The 19771-nt window shown below is 41.1% G+C and overlaps 1 protein-coding gene across 16 annotated transcripts in view; it reads left to right on the forward strand.

The window, feature by feature from the left end:
• Positions 1-19771, forward strand: part of TLN2 (talin 2) — a 450464-nt gene that overhangs the window by 228974 nt on the left and 201719 nt on the right. For 2 of the 16 annotated variants that reach the window (XM_054666987.2, XM_054666977.2), the window contains exon 3: positions 96-220. The exons of the other annotated variants lie outside the window; for them this stretch is intronic. The gene's annotated coding sequence lies outside the window, so the exon portion shown is untranslated. The remainder of the gene's footprint in view (positions 1-95; positions 221-19771) is intronic. 16 annotated transcript variants of the gene reach the window in all.

Raw genomic sequence — 19771 nt, forward strand, 5'->3', positions numbered from 1 at the left:
TTCTGTTCAACTTCAGTGACTGTTTTCTGGTACAAGATTTGTAATGTTATTTTTACCTAATTCTTCTTTTCCCACTCCACACTCTTCCACGACAGAAAGTCTGCCTGGCGGAGGACACCCGCACTTGTTACCCTGAGTTGATTCCTGAAACTTCGGACCCCTGGGTATTAACAGAGGACTCAGTGGGAGCTCCTGGTCAGAGGACTTGGATGTTGTCATTGTGAGTTGTTTGTATGTTAAAGGTTTTCTGTGTGTGTTTTGGGGAGGTGATCATGACACACAGATTTCCACTAAAGCTCTGGGTACCAGCTAGGTACGCTAATACACTGATGAGGGCCTGCGTCTCTGTCCATCCCCTGGAGGAAGGAATGACAGAGTCAACAGAGCTGAGTGAGTCAGACCTTTGACGATTTCCTTCTTAAAAATGCTTTTTGTTACTATGAAGGTGGTTGATTCCTCAAGCCTAGAGAATTTGCAGATGTGTAAGGGTTTTCTGAAGCTTTCCAGTTTGTTTCTCCTGATGTGTAGGTTTTTAGAGTGAAATATTGTACTGGAGATGTTGAAAACCTTTTCTGGCTTTAAGTGTACAGAACAAAGGTTCAGTTAGAAAATGTGCATTGTTAAAATGGCTTTCCTTCTTGAGTTGCTGTTAATGTTATAAACTAAACTCACACCATATAAACTAGTTTACGGGACTGAATACTTGTGCCTTTCATTTTTGCAGAATAAGCTGGAAAGCAAATCAGCATTTCTGTCTGTGGCCTATACTATGCCCTGTTTTCTGTTCTTAGTTTGGATTAATTTATGTTGCTTGGATGCTGAGATGTTTGATTTTTTTTTTTTTTAACTGAGCATAGCAATGAATCTAGGTTTGTTTGTTTTTTCTCAAAACAGTATATGTTGGCTACAAATCTTTCTTGGATTGGAGGTGAAAGGAGGGAGGCAGTATGCATGTTTTTTCTGAAAAATGCCATTTACTTTCCATGTTTGGCTCTGGTGACACAGCTCTGCTCTGTTAGAGAAGACTGAGGTGCTGGAGAAGCTGCTGGAGTGGGCGTGCCCATTCTCATAGCGCACCTCCAGTTTCTCTCCTTGGAGGAGCTGGCCCACACGCTCCATCCTCCAGTTTGTGAGAGCTATATAGATGGCATTCTGCATCTTGATAATTCTACAGAAAGTATTTTTAAATCAAGAGAATTCTTGTCATAAGAGTTGCACTCGATTTTTCATTAACAACTGTAGCGGGTTGAATAGTGTGACCCACCTGCCCCCCCTGCCAAAATTGTGTCTATCTAAAACCTCAGAATGTGACCTTATTTGGAAATAGTTTTTGCAGGTGTAACTAGTTAAGAATGGAGATAAGCTCATACTGGATTAGGGTGGGCCCTGAATCTGATGACTGGTGTCCTTGTAGGAAGAGGAGAGGCCACACAAACACATAGAGGAGAATGGCATGTGAAGATGGAGCCCCCCAGAAGCTGAAAGGAGAACGGAAGTATTGTTCTAGAGCCTCGGAGGGTAGCGTGGTCCCACTGAAACCTGGATTTCAGCCTTCTGGCATCTGTAGCTACGAGAGAACAAATTCCTATTGTTTTAGACACCAAGTTTGTGGTCATTTTTTTTAGCTCTGGGGTACTAATGTAACAACCAGCCCAAAATGGCAGAGACTGAAGGTCTATCTCCCATTGACCTTCAGCTTTAGGTATCCTCAGTTTATCTAGGTTTTATTTTTATTTTTAGAGATGGAGGTCTTGCTCTGTTGCCCAGGCTGGAATGCAGTGGCCTGCTTATGGCTCACTTCAGACTCAAACTCTTAGGCTCAAGCAATCCTCCCACCTCAGCTTATTGAGTAGCTGGGACTACAGCTGGGTTCCACCACACAGGCTATTTTTTTTATTTTTATTTTTTGTAGAGACAGGGTCTTACTATATTGCCGAGGCTAGTCTCAAACCCCTGGCCTCAGTTAATCTTTATCGAGGTTTTAAACTGCAATGTTTATAATCAGTGCAGTAAAAATTTCCGTGTGCAAAATGTTCCTGTGTCTGGTGCACCTTTCATTTTAATTTGGCCAATATATAAGCAAATTTACCAGCATCCTATACCACTGGAAGAAGTTTTCCGTGAAAATCTGAACCTTTGGAAATGGCCTGCCTACTGCTTTTGTTGTTGTCCAAGTGAATTCATTCATACTCTCTTTCTCTCTCTCTCCCTCCCTCCCCGCCCCACACCCTTTTCTTTCTTTCTTTTTTTTTTCTGTTGCCTAAGCTGGAGCGCAGTGGCATGAACACAGCTCGCTGTAGCCTCAACCTCCTGGGCTCAAGCAATCCTCCTACCTCAGCCTCCCTAATAGCGGGCACTACAGGAGTGTGCCACCATGCCTGGCTAATTTTGTAAAATTTTTTTGTAGGGATGAGATTTTGCTATGTTGCCCAGGTTGGTCTCAAACTCATGGGCTCAAGTGATCCTCCCACCTTGGCCTCCCAAAGTGCTGGAATTATAGATGTGAGCCACCACACCCAGCCCCAAAGTGAATTTTCAGATTCCTGAAACCTGCTTCTTTTTTTTTTTTTCGAGACGGAGCCTCACTCTGTCGCCCAGGCTGGAGTGCAGTGGCGCGATCTCAGCTCGCTGCAAGCTCCACCTCCCAGGTTCACACCATTCTCCTGCCTCAGCCTCCCGAGTAGCTGGGACTACAGGCGCCTGCCACCACGCCCGGCTAATTTTTTTATATTTTTAGTAGAGACGGGGTTTCACCATGTTAGCCAGGATGGTCTCAATCTCCTGACCTTGTGATCCGCCCACCTCGGCCTCCCAAAGTGCTGGGATTACAGGTGTGAGCCACTGTGCCCGGCCGAAACCTGCTTCTTATCGCACCTTGGGACTTAAGGAATGAACTGTGTCTCTGAAGTATTATATTTATTTGTTTACCTTTATCAGCACTCAAGGATTCAGGTTAGAGCATCAACAAAGTTGAAAACCCTGCAAAGGATGCAGGGTGATATTGTATGGCCGTGTCCTTTGGAAAGTTTACTGGGAAACATAGCATTTGGGGCACAATATGCTAGTTCACACTATTAGGGTGAATAGAAGGTAAAGTTGATACACAGATACTGAGAAGAAGAAAAACAGCATCTTTCAAATGAGAAATGATTCTCTTGGTCAATAGAGATAAATATACAGTTTCTTGGTGGCATTGATTCAGGCCCTCCAACTTTGTGCCCCCAGCCTTGTATTCTCAAATGTGTACTAGAAGTTTAAATCCAGATAAGTTCAGGTCCTCATGCTGTGAAACTAAATCGTGCAGCAGTGATATTTTCATATGAAGGGGTGGCAGAGGTACTTATATGTTTGAGAAATGTTACTGAGCTCCTGCAGTCTTGCACTTCAACGTGATGTTATTTGCCTAGATTTCTTGGAACAGGGTCCCTCTTATTTGCTGCGAAGAGCTCCCTGATTATGGCGGGATTGGCCCAATATAAATGTAACATCATTACTTCGGAGTAGTTACTAGTAGCTCTTGCATTAGCAGGTACTAAAAAGGAATGGCAAAGTGTGGGAGATTTTTCCTCACAGAATTGCTAGCTAATTCTACCAAAGGGTCCTCCCAACACAGATGGCCTCAGGACCTCAGGACATAAAACCGGTTTGGAATGGAGAATCACTCTGCTAGTGTAGATGTCATCTGTGCACATTTAGGAAAATCTTGCTGGTATCCAGTAGAAAAAAACATGCTTTCCCATCCTTCCCTGGCAGTGCCATGTATGAGCCAGGCTTTTCTTGGCCTAAAGGACTAAGCCCGGGGGTGGGGGGTGTGTTTGCAAAGGGAAACATTACCAGTTTGATTTACTCTTCAGAGTAATCCTATGCTTTGTAGGCCTTGGTATTATTAATGTGCAAATTATTATTAGTCTTAATTTGGAAACTGAGGATCAGAAAATTAAAACGACTCACTCCAGGTGATACAATGAGATAATTAGTAGAACCTTTTGAGGTACAAAAGGAAAGAAGTGGAAAAGGGTGTGAGTGTGTGTGTGTATCTGTAAAAGTTGGGGATTTTGTGGGGGATGGTTTCTCCTTTCAGCCATGTAATTGCAAATTTGGAGGGCCTCCTGTTCCAGACAAGTGGGGGAATACCCAGCACCCAATCTCCATTCAGTCCATTCTGTAGGGTGGAAACTGATGTGTGATCTGTCCTGTTATGTATTAAGCACTTGCCCCTTGATAATCATGAAGGGGACACAGAGACAGCCATGACTCTCCTCTCTGCCCTGAAACAATTTACTGTAATTAATAATATGGATTAAATAATTTTTTTACATGTATTTACTGAAAAATTTTATGTATCCTGTTCATAATTTTAAAAATGCAGATGTGGCATTTTGTAATCTGTCTTACACATACATTCACTGAGTTAAATTGCCTTATTCTTATTTAATATATACATTGATTTTGTTTTGTTTTGTGCTTGAGTCAGTGATAAAAGAGGGAAAAGCTTCCTTGGTCCTGCACTGTGTCATGGACACTCCAACTTTATCTTAATAAAATAAGATGGAGTTTGGATTTCTCTTGGGCCAGTTCTGTATCTGTAATAACACTCTAAGCTGTCGACATAACATCCATCACTGCCCAGACCAATTGCTCAGAGCCCATCGATGTTGCCCATCATCTGTCTGTGTGCCCTGCACAGCTGGCCCTGAGTGCCAGCCTGTCTTTCTTACTCCAGCTGACAGGGCTAATCAGGGTGATCAACGTGGCCTCCAGTCCTCATGGTGTAGTCACTAAGTGGATTTACTTTGCTTAATATCCATATGGAGTAACTGAATGGGCAGTGGAGATTTTAACTAAGTCCTGTGCTGGTTAATCTGTGCGGGAGTGGAAAAGAATGAAACATTACTGTATCCATATAAACAAAAGCTCTTTGGGACTGCACATCCTAAACCAAGTGTGTGTTTATAGAAAGTGTAGCACTTTAGAATTATTCTTCAGATGATTGTCTACGGCTAAGCATGAAGGGAACTATTGGTTTGACAAATGCAGGAAATCATTTGTTCTATTTTCACTGAAAATCTCACAGGTCATAAGTCAAAGAGAAAGGTAGTATCTTTTACATAGCTGATCCAGTGATCTAGTGATGGTTCCATCTACCAAAACCAACTTACATTCATCAGCATACTTTTGCAGTATTGCTGAGATAATGATTCTAAGTTCACTCTGTGGTTCTTATATGAAATCCTAGACCTTTATGGAATGAGAATGCATCGTACGTAAATTAAAGTTTAAATTGTAGCTAATCTATGTCAACACCAACTGAGATCGCCATTTGGTGTTGACAGTATTCCTGGAATTACTGTTAACATTTATTTTACCCAAAACTCAAAACATACATTTACTTCTAATCCTTTGTTTCTTAGCAAGCTGACCATTATCAGGCAGTTTTCCACTTGATCCAGAACCTATTTCCCTTTGGTTTTACTGTTTCTTTTAGGTTTATGTATTTCATTTGGAGATGAGAATAAGTCCGGTGAGATAGCAAAATATGAGAGAAAGGCATATGGACTCTTGGTTTTGGAAGATTAGTTGATTTGTCATTCCACTGAGGATTGACCCATCAAACTCACTGCTGATGTCACATCTGCCTTTAGTTGGTTTTTTGCTTTAGGTATTACTGTACTTTTTCCTTTGCTGTCAATCACATGATGGCTAGGATTCAGGATTTTCACTGTATCCTTAACTACAGAGGAGCACAGGGGATCCAATACCTCACACGGGCCTGAGGATGGACCTGCTCCAAGTGGTTTGATAATAGAGCTACACGTGAGTTTTGTATTCCACTCAGAAATAATATATTAGTGTTGTTTTTAAATGGCCAAATTAACTCTAACCTTCATGAGATCCAGGAAGATCCATGCTGTTTGGCTTGCACCTTTGCAGGCTCTTTGCATGTGGTCACATTTTTTCATATTTGTACCAAGTTTGAGAAAATTAGTCTTAGCTGGCTTGCAATATTATTTTTCTGATGGATTTAAAAGTTATGTATTACTGCCAGAAGTTCCCTGCTTCTCAGCTGATAGAGTAAACCTCCACTGCCCTTCCGACTGAATCCCATCCTAGGTCCCTACAGAAGGATGGAGTGTTCTGTCCCTGGGAAGCCTTGAAGTGGGAAGGTCTCATAGGTGATAGGACGCGTGAATGTGCTGTTTTACAGCTTTGTTTCAGAAGCTTCATCATTCATTGTTGACATTGAAAGGCATAAGATTTTCTCTTTTAGGTGCAGATAGGAAAGAAAATATCACAGAAGAGCAGAGAAGGAAGAAATAGATAAGCTTTGATGGTTTTCCTCTGCTTCTTTGTCAGGTTGTCTCAACACATTTCTCTTAAAAGCACTGGAGTGCTGAGTTAATTCCTCAGTAGTCCATTCTGTGATGTCAAAGGGGTGTGGGGGTGTCTGCATGTGTCTACGCACACAATTATGTACATAAGCACATGATGGCAGTAAGGGCAAAGAGAGTCTTGCTTTAAAAAGTAGGGTTAAAGACTAGTAACACCACATCAATGTGACAGCTACTGACCAAATAAGAAAAAAACAATGCAGCTAAGAACGATTAAGCCTGTCTTAATCAGAGGCTATTGCCTTGGTTCGCTGGAGCATGGTGACCTAAAAGCTGCTTGTACCAATAATGTCTTAGATTGCTTTCACTTTCTCTTTTTTAATTTTTATTTTTTGGCTGCCTGAGGGGAATATTGTTGTGCTTTCAGGATGACTGGAGGATGCAGGGGTGTGTGTTATTGTGCTGGAAGTCAAGGCTGATGTGAGCGTATTGGTGGGGGAAGTAGCGTGAGGACCCATCTGCAAATGTTGCTTGCATCTTGCAAACCACACAGAACTGTGGGGCTTGGTTCTTCCCTACTGAATGTGCACATGGGGCTTCAGACTATGACTCAGGCCCATGACCTACTTTTCTGGTTACTCAAGGCTGAATGAACCCTTTAGGAAAGCTTGGCCAAGGTGGAGTAATCTTGATCACCCCTGGAACTTTTCAATGCTGTGGCCTGTTGTGGAGTCCCCTCCACTAGGGTATGGTTGGGCTCTGGTGGCTGCAGTGTAAGCTGAGGATTTTTTTAGTATCAGAGACCAAATTAATTCATCCTTGTAATTGAATTAAAGGTAAGAAGGCATAGGCTGTGGTTACAGCAAGAAATATGGGGAAATGCCCTCTGCTACGAGATGGTCTTGGAGGTTTCTGCATCCATGTTGTTAGAACACGATGCTGCTCCAGAGCCAAGAGGAAGCCAGCAGCGGCTGGGAACAGTTAGGCTACTGCCTGCAGGCAAGGCCTGGGGGAGGACGGGAACTCCCGCAGCATATGTGTTGGGGGCTGAGGGTGAAGCATGGGTTGATGCCGATGGGCAGAGTGGAATTTTAAATGGAACCACCTGTCTTTTTAGAGAATAAGACTCTTTCAAATCCAGGCAATTCTGGGCTTCTGTGTTGCCAGCCTGGCTTTCAGACTGTGCTATGGTGATGTCGTTTTGCTGGAGAGGGCAGAGATCTGAGTGGGCAGAGTGGGCAGATGGGAATGGATGCTGAAGGAAGGACTGTAGGGCCCACTCCTGTGTGAGTGTGCAATAGAGGGAGACTGGGGATGTCTAGGCTGTAGGTGGGGTAGGGCCTGAGTTCCCCATGAAATCTGTCCTCAAGCACTGGGCAGATGCCACCTTCTTCCATGGGTCAAAGGGCAAGTTTGAGAGAGTCTTCCTATACCCTTGACTTCAAGCCATTCATCTTAATGACTTGCAAGCATTTGGGATTATGGCACACCTAACGATATACATGACAGATTAGCAAATATAGGTACATAGAAGACATTTTAACAGGAGCTGGTCTTGCATTTGAGGCTTTTTAAATTGTTGACTTTCAAATGATTTTATAGGTCACCAATTCTATCTTGTATTTTCTGGAGTTGTGTTCTCTGTGCTTAGGAAAATATAAACAATTATGTTTGTTGCTTTTCATCCAGTTGAACAAACAAAATAAAAACCAAAAGTAGGTATTTCAGGTTCATTTTGCCTGGAATAATCGCATAAATAGTTCACTGACATCTGCCAGGAGGTGATCTCTTGCTCCCTGGAATATTATAGTCAAAGATTCAGGCGGGCCAAAGCATTACTGACTTGAATATGGAAAATGAATTAACATGCTCACTACTGCCCTTCATTATTTTCTTCTCTAATTGTAATTATATCCTCAATCCTTTGAAACAATTGAACATAAGAACCTGAGACTGAAGTTTGCATTTTCCCTGATCTGGGAAAGCCAGCAGCAAGGATGTGCACCTAGACATGATGGCATGGGCTGCTAGAAGGCCACTCTGACATCACCTGGTCCTCACCATTTAGTTCACAAAGGAGGAACGTGAGACTCAGAGATGATAAATGCCTTGTCCAAGGGCACACAGCTCTTATTAAGGGCCCACTTATTGCTACTTGGGAGGTTACAAAAGTAAGCTTTTAGTTGGATCAGATATCTGTGTCTACTGGTGTGAGGTTGACATATGGATGAAACTGAAGATGGCATAAATTGTGTTTGCTGGATGGTGGACACAGAGGGAAGAAACTTGAGGAGTGTAGGGTTAGTTGTAGCGCAAGGACGAATACCAAGGTGTTTCCTCTTGGCAGATATCCAGTTACATTAACATAAGTATTTTAAACTCTACTCAGCTAAAATAGGATTGTGGATATATTGCCGGGGTTGCAAGGAAGGGCTAAGGTAAGTGCTCATGATAAAAGAATCAAGGAACATCTTGCTTTTTGCTTGCTTGTGCTGGCCACGCCTTTATTACACATGCCTTTTAAAATTTCATCATCACTGAAGGCTAATGCAGTTCTAGTAGTTAGGCCATTTTGTTTCTTGGCAAAAGAGAATTCTTAAGGGGATGATCCATCCTCTTGGATGTGCAGGAAGGAAGGTAGATATTAAATTTTCTATATTGTTCTGACTTTTAGTAGGGTGGAATTATACCCAAGCACCTCAGTTGCTTTCATCAGGAGATGAAGTGATAGGTGTTCCCTTTCTGTCTTGCTGTCTTTGTTGCTCCTGATGGAGGGAGTTCGTGAATTTTGGGGGCTAGCCAAAGAGGGAATTAGGTAAGTATAATCTTTATTTGTGTTTTTTACCTTATATTCAGAATGGTAACATTTAACAGTTGTAATTATCCTTGAAATAAGCAGAGATTCATCATATACAGAATTATCTTGTGAAATGTTGATTTGTGCTTCCTAGAGGCTAACACAGAAATTGAACTGCTGTGTGTGAGACACATTATTTTAAAAGTCGAAAGAGCAATACTACATGCAGGCTGAGGGTTTTTTCTCTTAGCTATACTAGAATTACCTGTATTTATTTGAGTTTTAAAAATTGATTATTATGCAGTTACATCATTAGGATTAAGTATGTTAATTTTCTTTACCTTTTCTAATTTCCCTAAATTTTCCTTTTTTTCCTTTAAGAAAGCATCTTGTTAAAACTTCCAGAATTAGTGATTTTTATTAGGCAATTTTGGGCTTGCTCGTTTTACTCTCTTAATTCTTTCCAGGTGGGGCTCATGTTCTGTTTCCTTTGCCTGTGTCATGTGCAGTTTTAGCATCGGAATTTAATCCATGAAGATTCTAATTATGCTATGAATTTCATTTTCAATAGAGGAAATTACAAAAAGGGCAAAATCACACAGGAACTGTCAACATGGGAAGCAAACATTCTCGTTTTCTAGAGTCCCAATATAGAAATCAGACTTTCATAATTGTATTGACATACATAGGTTCTTTAACTGAGAAATCTAAGATTACCAGTAATGCCAATTGATGGTTATTGCTCAATTTAAATCTCATATTGCAGTTACTTAGTCTTGGTAACAAGGTGTGGACTATAATTTTCTTTCTCCTTTACTAGTAACTCACTGTGTAATTCTGGGGTAAGGCTAAAATGGTTGTGGTTTTGAAACTATTCATGTACCTATGGGGGCTTCCCTGCCCTTTTAAAGCAGCAGATTCAGATTTCACGATGTAGGCATCCCAGGGTGACTTGCATAGGCAAAACCCCAATTTACACAATGCAAATTACACAGGAGCAGAAGTGTAATAATACTAAATGCTTAGAACATCATATATAGTAGGACTTCCATAACGTTTTGTTGAATTAAATGGAATTATTGTAAACGTGTATGAATTATAGTACAGATCATACGCTTTTTCTAAGCCTATGCTAAAATAAAGACATTTTTCATAGAAAGATCTATATTTTCAGTCTCCATTTTTGACCCTCATAATTAAGATCTAGGATTAGAAGAAGGGATGAGCATTCCTGTGTACCAAGCATGGAAAGACAATCCAGTTAATGAGACCACGCACTGGAGCAGAAGGTTGCATATTGCTGGCAAAAGCGGAACAGACAGTCCTGGCAACCTTATGGGATTTGGTCATAAAATGATACTGCACTGTACCTTCTTCCACTCTAGGAATTCCCTGTCCTGATATCTGCAGAGTTTTCCCAGATGATCCTGGAGACTTAACCTATTTGACAGCATAATTCCCAGTTTTCTATTTTATTTATCAGAAAATTTGGTAGTGGGGCTGGGCACAGTGTCTCTCACCTGTAATCCCAGCACTCTGGGAGGCCAAGGTGGGAGGTATGAGGCAGGAGGATTGCTTGAGCCCAGGAGTTTGCGACCAGCCTGGACAATGTAGTGAGATCCTGTCTCTAAAAAAAAATTAAAAAATTAGCTGGGCATAGTAGCACACACCTGTAGTCCCAGTTACTTGGGAGGCAGAGGTGGGAGGATTGCTTGAGCCCACTTGAGGCTGCAGTGAGCCATGATCACGCCACCACACTCCAGCCTGGGCCACAGAGTGAGACCCTGTTTCAAAAAATAAAAATAAAAAAGGAAATTTTGGTGGTAGACTTCATTTAGGCTCTGCCACTTCTTTGGTGTCACCAGCTTTTTGTGACCTTGGATGGAGTAAATGAGATAAACATTGTGTGTCTGGCACATAATGTGTGATCAGTACATGGTGATATCATTTCTCTGTGAGATAGTGCTTCCATGTCAGCCATCTGTGACAGTTCCCCAGGTTATACCGATTCCAACTTCATGCTTTTCCTAAGAGAAGAACCCTAAGCTGAGCTTTGGGAGGTGTCTTGGTGTTACCTACTGTGAATTTTGTTTTTAAAGCTTTTTATTTTTGACCTGCCCTTTTGTGTTGATGTCTGTTAGTTTTGTGTGCTTTTCCCCCAAATGAGGTATTTTCCAAAGTTGTCCCGACATTCCAAGGTAGGGCCATATAAGGCTAAGCCATGAGCTCTTGGAGGGTAGCAGTTTTATTTTGTTTGCAAGAGTGTGACTCAAAACATGTGTCAGTAAAGTGTTAGTTCCCTTTAGAATAATTGATATACTGATTTTACATATTTTCTGCTCATCTTTCGAAGTGTATGTTTTTGAGTACATTTTGTTTTTGGGACCCAACAAAAGGCAAATATTAAATTATTTAAAAATAAGTAGGGTAAAGCCCCAGGCAGCAGTTAAAATTGAGAGTCCTAATACATTGAAGCTTTGTGAAAATCCCTTAGAAAATACGTGAGCATTTTAAAGGTAATTGAGGGCACCATAGATCATTTTAACATCCTTTTCCCATTGTTCTTAATCTAGAGAATCTCTTCTATGTCTTTAAAGTCAGGAAATTATCTTTTTTGTTTCTTTGGTGGGGTTATTTTCGGTTTTATAGTGTATATAACGAGCTGCCAGAATGATCATTAGTAACACTGTAAAATTACATCTACTGTCACAAGTAGCCTTTCTGTAACTATTGGAAAAACTGTGGAAATATGGCACCAACTAATCATCATTTTTGCTTATTAGTAGGTTGACTATCACTTGGAAAGAGGACAGGTCATTTAGGTAAAGCCAGATTTTAGGTATCAGAAGAGAGATCCAGAAAACAGACTTGGGTTTTAGACTAGATGACTTCTAAGGTACTTACCTTCCTTAAAAGTTGTCTAGGCTAAAACCCGGTGAGAAAGTTGAGGAGGGCCACTCAGACGCTTTTGGTGCTGAATGAGGACTTGACTCCCTGATATTTTTGCTTTTAAATACATCCCACTCTGTTCCCACTGGCCCTGCAGTCATACTGGTGGGACTTAGCCCTAAGAGCACATACCTCAGAGGAGGAAAAGTGCCACAGACGTCAGGATCTCATCACAGAGGAAGGTCTGTGAGCAGCCATTCTCCAGCAGTCCGAGGCCAGGTTTGTTTTGACATTGATTTTTTTTATTTCTGTTACTGCTCTCTGGAGGTATATCACAACAAGATTTAATGAATGTTTTTTGGTCTGCGTTTATTTGATGCATGACCTGGTGATTTGAGTTCCACCGTTACCTTTTTTTTTTGGCTTTCTGATTATGTACCACATAACTAAATCAATAAAGAAGAGAATGGAGAAACAGCTCTGTTTAACATTTCAGGGGTGATGGAGTAATGCTGTCTATAAATATTTATATTTTTCTGAGAAGATGTCTTTTTCTTTTTGACATTCAGACGAGTTCACCAAGAGATTCATCACTAAAGAGGGGGAGGAGCGTGAAGGGGGAATGAAAAGACATCTTCCCCCCAGTAAATTTCTAGATGTCTTTCGAAAGATAAATAGAAAAGAAAACTTAAAAGAGTTTTTCATTTGAATAAGCCATTTTTTTTCCTAAGGCATTGAAATACTTAGCTAGCCTTTTCTCACCCAGGATAGTAACAATCAGGGGAATATGGATATATAACCAAAGGATCCCCCAAAGCAAAATAGACTCTGTTGGCTTGCAGCTTCCTATGAGTTCCGCAGCTTCTCATCCCTCCCAGGTTGCAGTCTCTCTCTCTCCTTTCTGCCTCCTCTCCTTGTCTTGACTTCAGCCTTGTCAGAGCCAAATCACTTCCTAAAGGCCCCACCTCTTAATACCGTTGTATTGGGGATTAAGTTTCAACATGAATTTTGGAGAAGACACATGCAAACCGTAACAGAGGAAGCTTGCTCAGTGGATTCCTAAGTCAAGATGGCTTCTCTTCTCTAGCACAAATAATCACTCATCCATTATTTTTTCAGGTTTGATAGTTTTCTTCCTTTCTTCCTTCCTTTCTCTTTCTTTCTCTCTCTCTCTTTCTTTCTCTTTTCTTTCTTTCTTTCTTTCTTCCTTTCCTTTCCTTTCCTTTCTTTCTTTTTCTCTCTTCTTTCACTCTCTCTCTCCCTCTCCCTTCTGTCCTCCCTCCCTCTTTCTTTCTCTTTCTTTCCTTCTTTTTCTTTCTTTTTCTTTCTTTCTCTTTCCTCCTCTCTTTCTTTCTTTCTTTCTCTCCCTCCCTCCCTCCCTTCTCCCGCTTTTTCTTCTTTCTCTTCTTTCTCTCTTTTCTTTTTGTTTTTTGGTATAGACGGGGTCTCCCTATGTTTCCCAGGCTGTTGAATTCCTGGGATCAAACCATCCTCGTGCCTCGGCTTCCCAAAGTGCTGGGATCATGGGCATGAGCCACCATGCCCGGCCTTGATAGTTTTATAGTGAGGTATTTTTTAATAGTCTCCTCTCTATAGATGATGATAAAATCTGTCAACCTCAGTTTCATCAGGAGCTGTGGTGATGTGCGAGCCCACAAGGATCACAGTAGGTACAGCCATTGGACCACTGGTAAGAGAGTGGCTCCAAAGTCTCTGTGGGCACTAGTTAGAAGTTATGTGTGCTCCCCCCGAATCTTTCATACAAACTTATTGTCACAGCTTTCTAGACAGCCCCAGCGCCTGCTTAGAGGCAGTCAATGATAATAAGTAGTTAACGGAGTACATAGTCTCATTCTGGGGACTAGTGCCCCTGTGGGGTGTGGCGTTAAAGTTGAGCAGCTCTTGCTTGTGCTGGAGGCCATTTCTGTTCTGACTAAATCTCACCTGCTTAGGTCTTGCCTGGAAAGGTCGAGAAGGCCCCAGAATAATCTTGGAGCCCTTCAGGAACCTCAAGGACTCCTAACGACCTGAACCCTTAGAGGTGTGACTTCATCCTTGAATCACTTAGATGTTGGAAGGACTTTAGTGATCAGAGTGACCTAGGCTCTTATTCCAGACTTGTCACCCTGTACTGCTTGCTACTGTCCTCCCCGAGCCCTGTGGAAGCTCTTGGAGGGCAAGGCAGGACTCCTCTCTCACAGGCAGCAGCTGATCTACTACATGGCACCCGCCAACTCTCAGTGAGAGTTGCTGTGAGAGTTTAAGCCACATAAATGCAAGACCAGCCTTATTCCATCTTGTTTATTCCCTGAAGTAATCAGCACAGTATCTTGTGCATTATAGGTTATTGATAAATGGATGTAGATTGACCTGTATCCTTCCCCTAGGCCCAGAATCTGAACCTTATCCTCTATATCCACAAAATACTGTGCCCTAGATATTTATGTCTGCATTTTGAGGTGGTTGTGCAGAATGTGGAGGGAGACACCGCAAATCTGCTTCCCATCTCTTTTTATATGATGGAGGAGCGAACTGACAAGGAAAAACACCATTTGGTTTCATCTGTATTAGAGTAACCGAAAGTGGGCTTATGTTGCTGTTGAATTTATTTATTTTAATTCCAGTATAACAAAAGCCAAAATAAAACAAACAACAAACAAAGTATAATTCTGCCACTCTAACAAAATGCTAACATAGTCTCTTCCCTACTTGGCTGGAAGCACCCTAAATTCTGTGTAGCATCAATCATACCCTATTCTCACAGATATTTTTCACAGTGCCATGTAGTTAATTTTGTTAGGTGGTGCAGCACGGTGGTATTATAGCAAGGCATGGGCCCTGGAGGCAGATATGCTCTGGTTAGAGTCCTGCTCCTGTCACTTGCTAGCTTTGCGACCTTGGGCATAATGTATACATATGCATACGCCTATGCCCTTGCCTACACCAGCACCTGCATCTATGCTTATATTTGTTTATTTGTTTTAGAGATGGTGTCTTGCTCTGTTACTCAGGCTGCAGTACGGTGATGTGATCATAGCTCACTACAGCCTTGAACTCCTGAGCTTAAACTGTCCTCCTGCCTTAGCCCCCTGAGTAGCTAGGACTGCAGGTGCACACCACCAGGCCCAGCTAGTTTTTATATTTAAAAAATTTGTGTAGAGACAGAGTCTTGCTATGTTGCCCAGGCTGGTCTCGAACTCCTGGACTCAAGCAATCCTCCCACCCCAGCCTTTGAGTCAATGGGATTTTAGGCGTGAGGCCCAGCTATGCCTCCGTTTACATATTCACACACGTTTATAATTATTCTACTGATTACCACTTACATTTAACTGTACTATTTGCCATTTTGTGTCAAAAGAACTATATTTAGGCTTATTGCACTTATTAATATCCTAATTGGGCCTATATTTAGCCTGGCTAAATAGATGAGTTTGCCAGGGCTGTCCCCTAACAAAATACCACTAACTGGGTGGCTTAAATAACAAAAATTTATTGTCTCACAGTTCTGGAGGCTGGAAGTTCAAGGTCATGGTGTTGGCAGGGTTGGTTCCCTCTGAAGGCTGTGAGGGAAGGATCTGTTCCAGGCCTCTCTTATGGCTTTTAGATTGCCATCTTCTCCTGTCCTCTTTACATCATCTTTCCTGTGTATCTGTGTCCAAATTTCTCCTTCTTATGAGGACAACGGTCAATTCGGATTATGACGTGATTGCCTCTGTAAAGGTGCCATCTTCAAATAAGGTCGCAGTCTGAAGTCCTGGGGGTTAGGACCTTAACATATGAATTTTGGAAGAAACACAATTCAGCCCATAGCAGTAAGCTAGGTGCACCGTTGGAGGACAAGATGAATATCAATTTTATAGGTTGGTGCTGACAGATGACACAAGATTGTAGCACAAATTCCCATTGATGAGGCCCCTTTCCAATTCAGGGAGTTCTTTAGTCCTGCCATTTCTTTAGGGATTCTTACCTTTTATCCCTGTCTCTCTTTGACTGGTCTGTGCATTTCTTCTGTTATTTTTCCAGCTTTATCTTAAGTTTTATATTTATTTTTGGAATTGTTTTTCAAGAATAAGTCCAGGTTGTGGAGATACAACAAACGTGACAGTATCTTAAAACAATCCTTTAAAACACTGTCCTCAACTGTGCTGTTGAGAATTCATCGTTTCATGTCATCTCTCATGGGGACATGTTTATTTCTTCCTTATGCTTTTGATGAAGTAATATGTATGTGTCCAGGCTGCAATTTGATTTGTTTTTTTGCTATTTGAAAATACAAATCTTATTCATAACTCACTGATGAAATTGGTAAGACTTTTTATCTGGCTTTATTTTATTAACTAAAGGAAAATGATACTTCATCAGCATACTTCAATTTAGTTAATATTCTTTTTGTAATTCGGTTTCGATCTGGGAGGCAGTTCTAAAAACTTGGGCTTGCAGAAAGCAGCACGTGGCTGCTCACCATGCATGTCCACATGGCTTTCTGTAGTAAAGTCTAGTCCAATCCTTCTTCTTCTGTCATTTCCACTGTTTGCAATATATTTTAAAATTTGTGTTAAACATTTACCTTTTCTCTGCCTCTTTTCTGTAAATCTAGTTTATTGTCTATGCTAGATGGTTTTTCTCCCATTCATTCCTTTGTCAATTCTGTCTCTTGGTCTGGTCCCTTGCAGCTTGAGCCCTGGATGGCAGGATGGTTCTGTGGGGTGGATTGAACTATAAAACCTGGATTGATTGTTGGCCTTCTCAGTTGTTAATGCATATTCATTTAACTAACCCATAAATCAAACAGCTGATACTTGTACATTCAGATTTCATTATTTCTTGTTGTTTTGTTATCTTCTGGGTTGTTTTGTAAAAATACTGATGATTCCTTTAACAAAAGGAAAAAATTTTAGCTTAAGAAAATAATCTGAAATAAAAACAGAAGAGGTTTCAAAAAAAATCCTTATTGCATCCTTATTTATGATAGGAAAAACTTGTAAATAGCTGATATAACCAAAAAGATACAGCTATTAAATTATGGGGCCTTATTTACAATATTATGTATTTATTAAAAACAACATAAAGAGTTTACAAGACTGTGGGGGAATATTATGTAATTAGAATGGGGAAAACTTAGGATATAGAATTATATAGAGCATATCATCTCAACTACATAAAATATGCATATATATTGGAAGGAAATGTGTCCAAATGTTAGTGGTATTTATCTTTGAGTGGGGTGGGATCAGACATGGAAGTCTAGATTCAGACAGACCTGGGTTAAACCTTCCTTTCCTCTTGTGTTTGCCTGTTACATGTAAGACATGATCTCTATTAAGCCTAATTTATCTAGGGTAAATAGGATCTCCCTTACCTAATGATTTTCCAGAATCATTAGGTAAAGTGCTTAGTTCAGTGTATGACATATAATAATGCAACAAGTGAAAGTTCAATTATTAATAAAAACCACATTATCAATAAAAAACCATTTTTCCCATTTTCCTGCATTCCTGACCCAAGCACTATATCGATTTCTCCATGTTCCCTTCCGTTTTAAACAGCACACGTTAGGAGACAGAACCCCCAGATCCGTGGCCTTGGTCGAGTTCACATGACTACTCTGTTTTGGTTGTCCTGCTTGGGCGAAGTCTAAACCTCTTAGCATGGGGTTATGTTGAGGATTCAGTGCCTTAACATAAAAAGGGCTTAGCATCAGTGCCAGGCATGTAATCACTTACATGTGTTAGCTGCTACTATATACTTAAAATTTTAAAATATATATATATGTATTAGTTTTAATTCTTACATTCAGAAGGATGGGAAAATTACAGCAAGGATTTACATAACCTGTAGAGAACTAGACTTAATGACTTCTAAGTCTAAGATCAGGGATACTGTAATAGATAGATAGATAGATAGATAGATAGATAGATAGATAGATAGATAGAGTTTAACTAAAACATTGCAAGTTTTAGGTATAAAATGGGGGTGACCTTGGAATGAGTGGTGGTAGAAAATGAGGAGCCTTTGGAAAATCCAGTTTGGTCTGTGACTGCTGGATTGGCAATGTGATGATATGCAGATGGACTTTGAGTCTACACAAATGGAAAGTTTAGTCAGGTTTCTTGGTTTGTTTCAATTCTCCAAATATATGCCAGATTTTTAGGTCCTTCTGATTTATAGTTAATAGGTTAACATAGATAAGTGGCAAGAATAGGTTTTTCATTTCTTTCCTTTTTTTCTTCAAAATTGAAGAAAATTTTGCCCAAGTCAAAAAATGTGCTGTTGCCTTTTTGAGTGATGTGTGGTGTGGGGTCTCAGCCTTTTCTTCTCTGGTCCTTGCAGGGGAAGGAAGTGGAGCTAGGAAGTGCAAGATTCTTCCATTTTTTAGGTGAAAGCAAACATGGTAATATAGGTTTGCATGGTCACTCGGCAACCCAAATCCATGCTGCTTTTAGCAGATGTCCTTCAGTGGGGGCCACACTATCTCACAATCAAATTAAGCGCAGCGTGAAGAGAGTCACTTGAGAAGGAGCTTGCGCACAGTTCTTGTCACTCATTCTTCCAGGTTCAGTCTGGAGGAAAACACTGAATGCCCTCCCTGAGCACTTGTAGAACAAAGCTTCCCCCACCCCAACCCCACGTAAAAGCCAAGTATATCTGTATCCATCACAGTGGTGTGTGCCTTAATGACAAAGCTCGTGTTGCTCAGCCTCAGCAGGAGCCTGCAGAATATGCCTTCCTGAGATTGTATAGGCTGGCCACCAAGGGTCAACGAAAACAAGTAATGGGATGAGTTATTCCCTGATATCTAGACAAATGGTAAATAATTCATAGTTCACCTGGTCTTGACCTTCACTTTTATTTTTCTTCTATTTTTTTTCTTGGAGCTGACCTTTTACATTTCTATTGTATCCATTTTTGTAAACAATCTACTTTAAATCATTTGAATAAGTTAATGTATAAAAGAATTCAAAGTCAGAGTTCAGTTTAGAGCCACCTTCTTTCTGAAGCTTGTAACAAGAGGAGGAAAATAGCAGGACTGAAAGGTAGACTCCAAGAGGACTGAAATGTATGGATGATTTATTCAGCTGTCTTGGCAACCACAGGGGAATAGTGAGATTGCTGGAGAGCTGACACAGCCTTCTTACGGTTCAACAAAAAACGACAGTATCTTCCACATACAGGCCAGGAATTCATGTATCTTCCCAGAACCTCTGTTTTTATCTGTGGAAGGGGGGTGCAAAAAAATGCAAAATCCTTTTAGCTTTCTAGCCTGTTGATCATATCCAGGGACAAGATATACATGGAAGCGCCCTGGAGCACTTCATTGCTGAGTGGTCATCAGGTGATAGCATCTCCTGTTTGTTTCACTGGTGACTCAGGCCAGGCGGGCTGGTGTTGGAGCAGGGTCGCAGCTGAGTGCTCTGAGAGTTGAGGGGAGCAGATGGATCCTTGCTTGTTGGGGCAGGGTTTAAAGACTAGTTTATGGAAGCAAAGCCGGATGCTGGGCTGACGGGTAACGGAGGACCTGGAGCAGAGGGTGGTAACATTTCAGACACACAGGCTGAAATAATTGAAGCAGTTTTGCAGGGATTGAAAAATCATCCATTTCATGAGTATCGAGGATTCTTATGATGTGCCTAGGAGATAGGAAGCGGGGTAGATGAGGCTGGGCGGTGGGTGGGGGCCTTAATCTTTGGGCTAAGCAGCTTGAACCTGATTTTCCATACATTTCAAAATGCTATGTGTCCATTAAAGATCAGCTCTA

Source organism: Pan troglodytes, chromosome 16 (genome assembly GCF_028858775.2).
Source record: "Pan troglodytes isolate AG18354 chromosome 16, NHGRI_mPanTro3-v2.0_pri, whole genome shotgun sequence".
NCBI lineage: Eukaryota > Metazoa > Chordata > Mammalia > Primates > Hominidae > Pan > Pan troglodytes.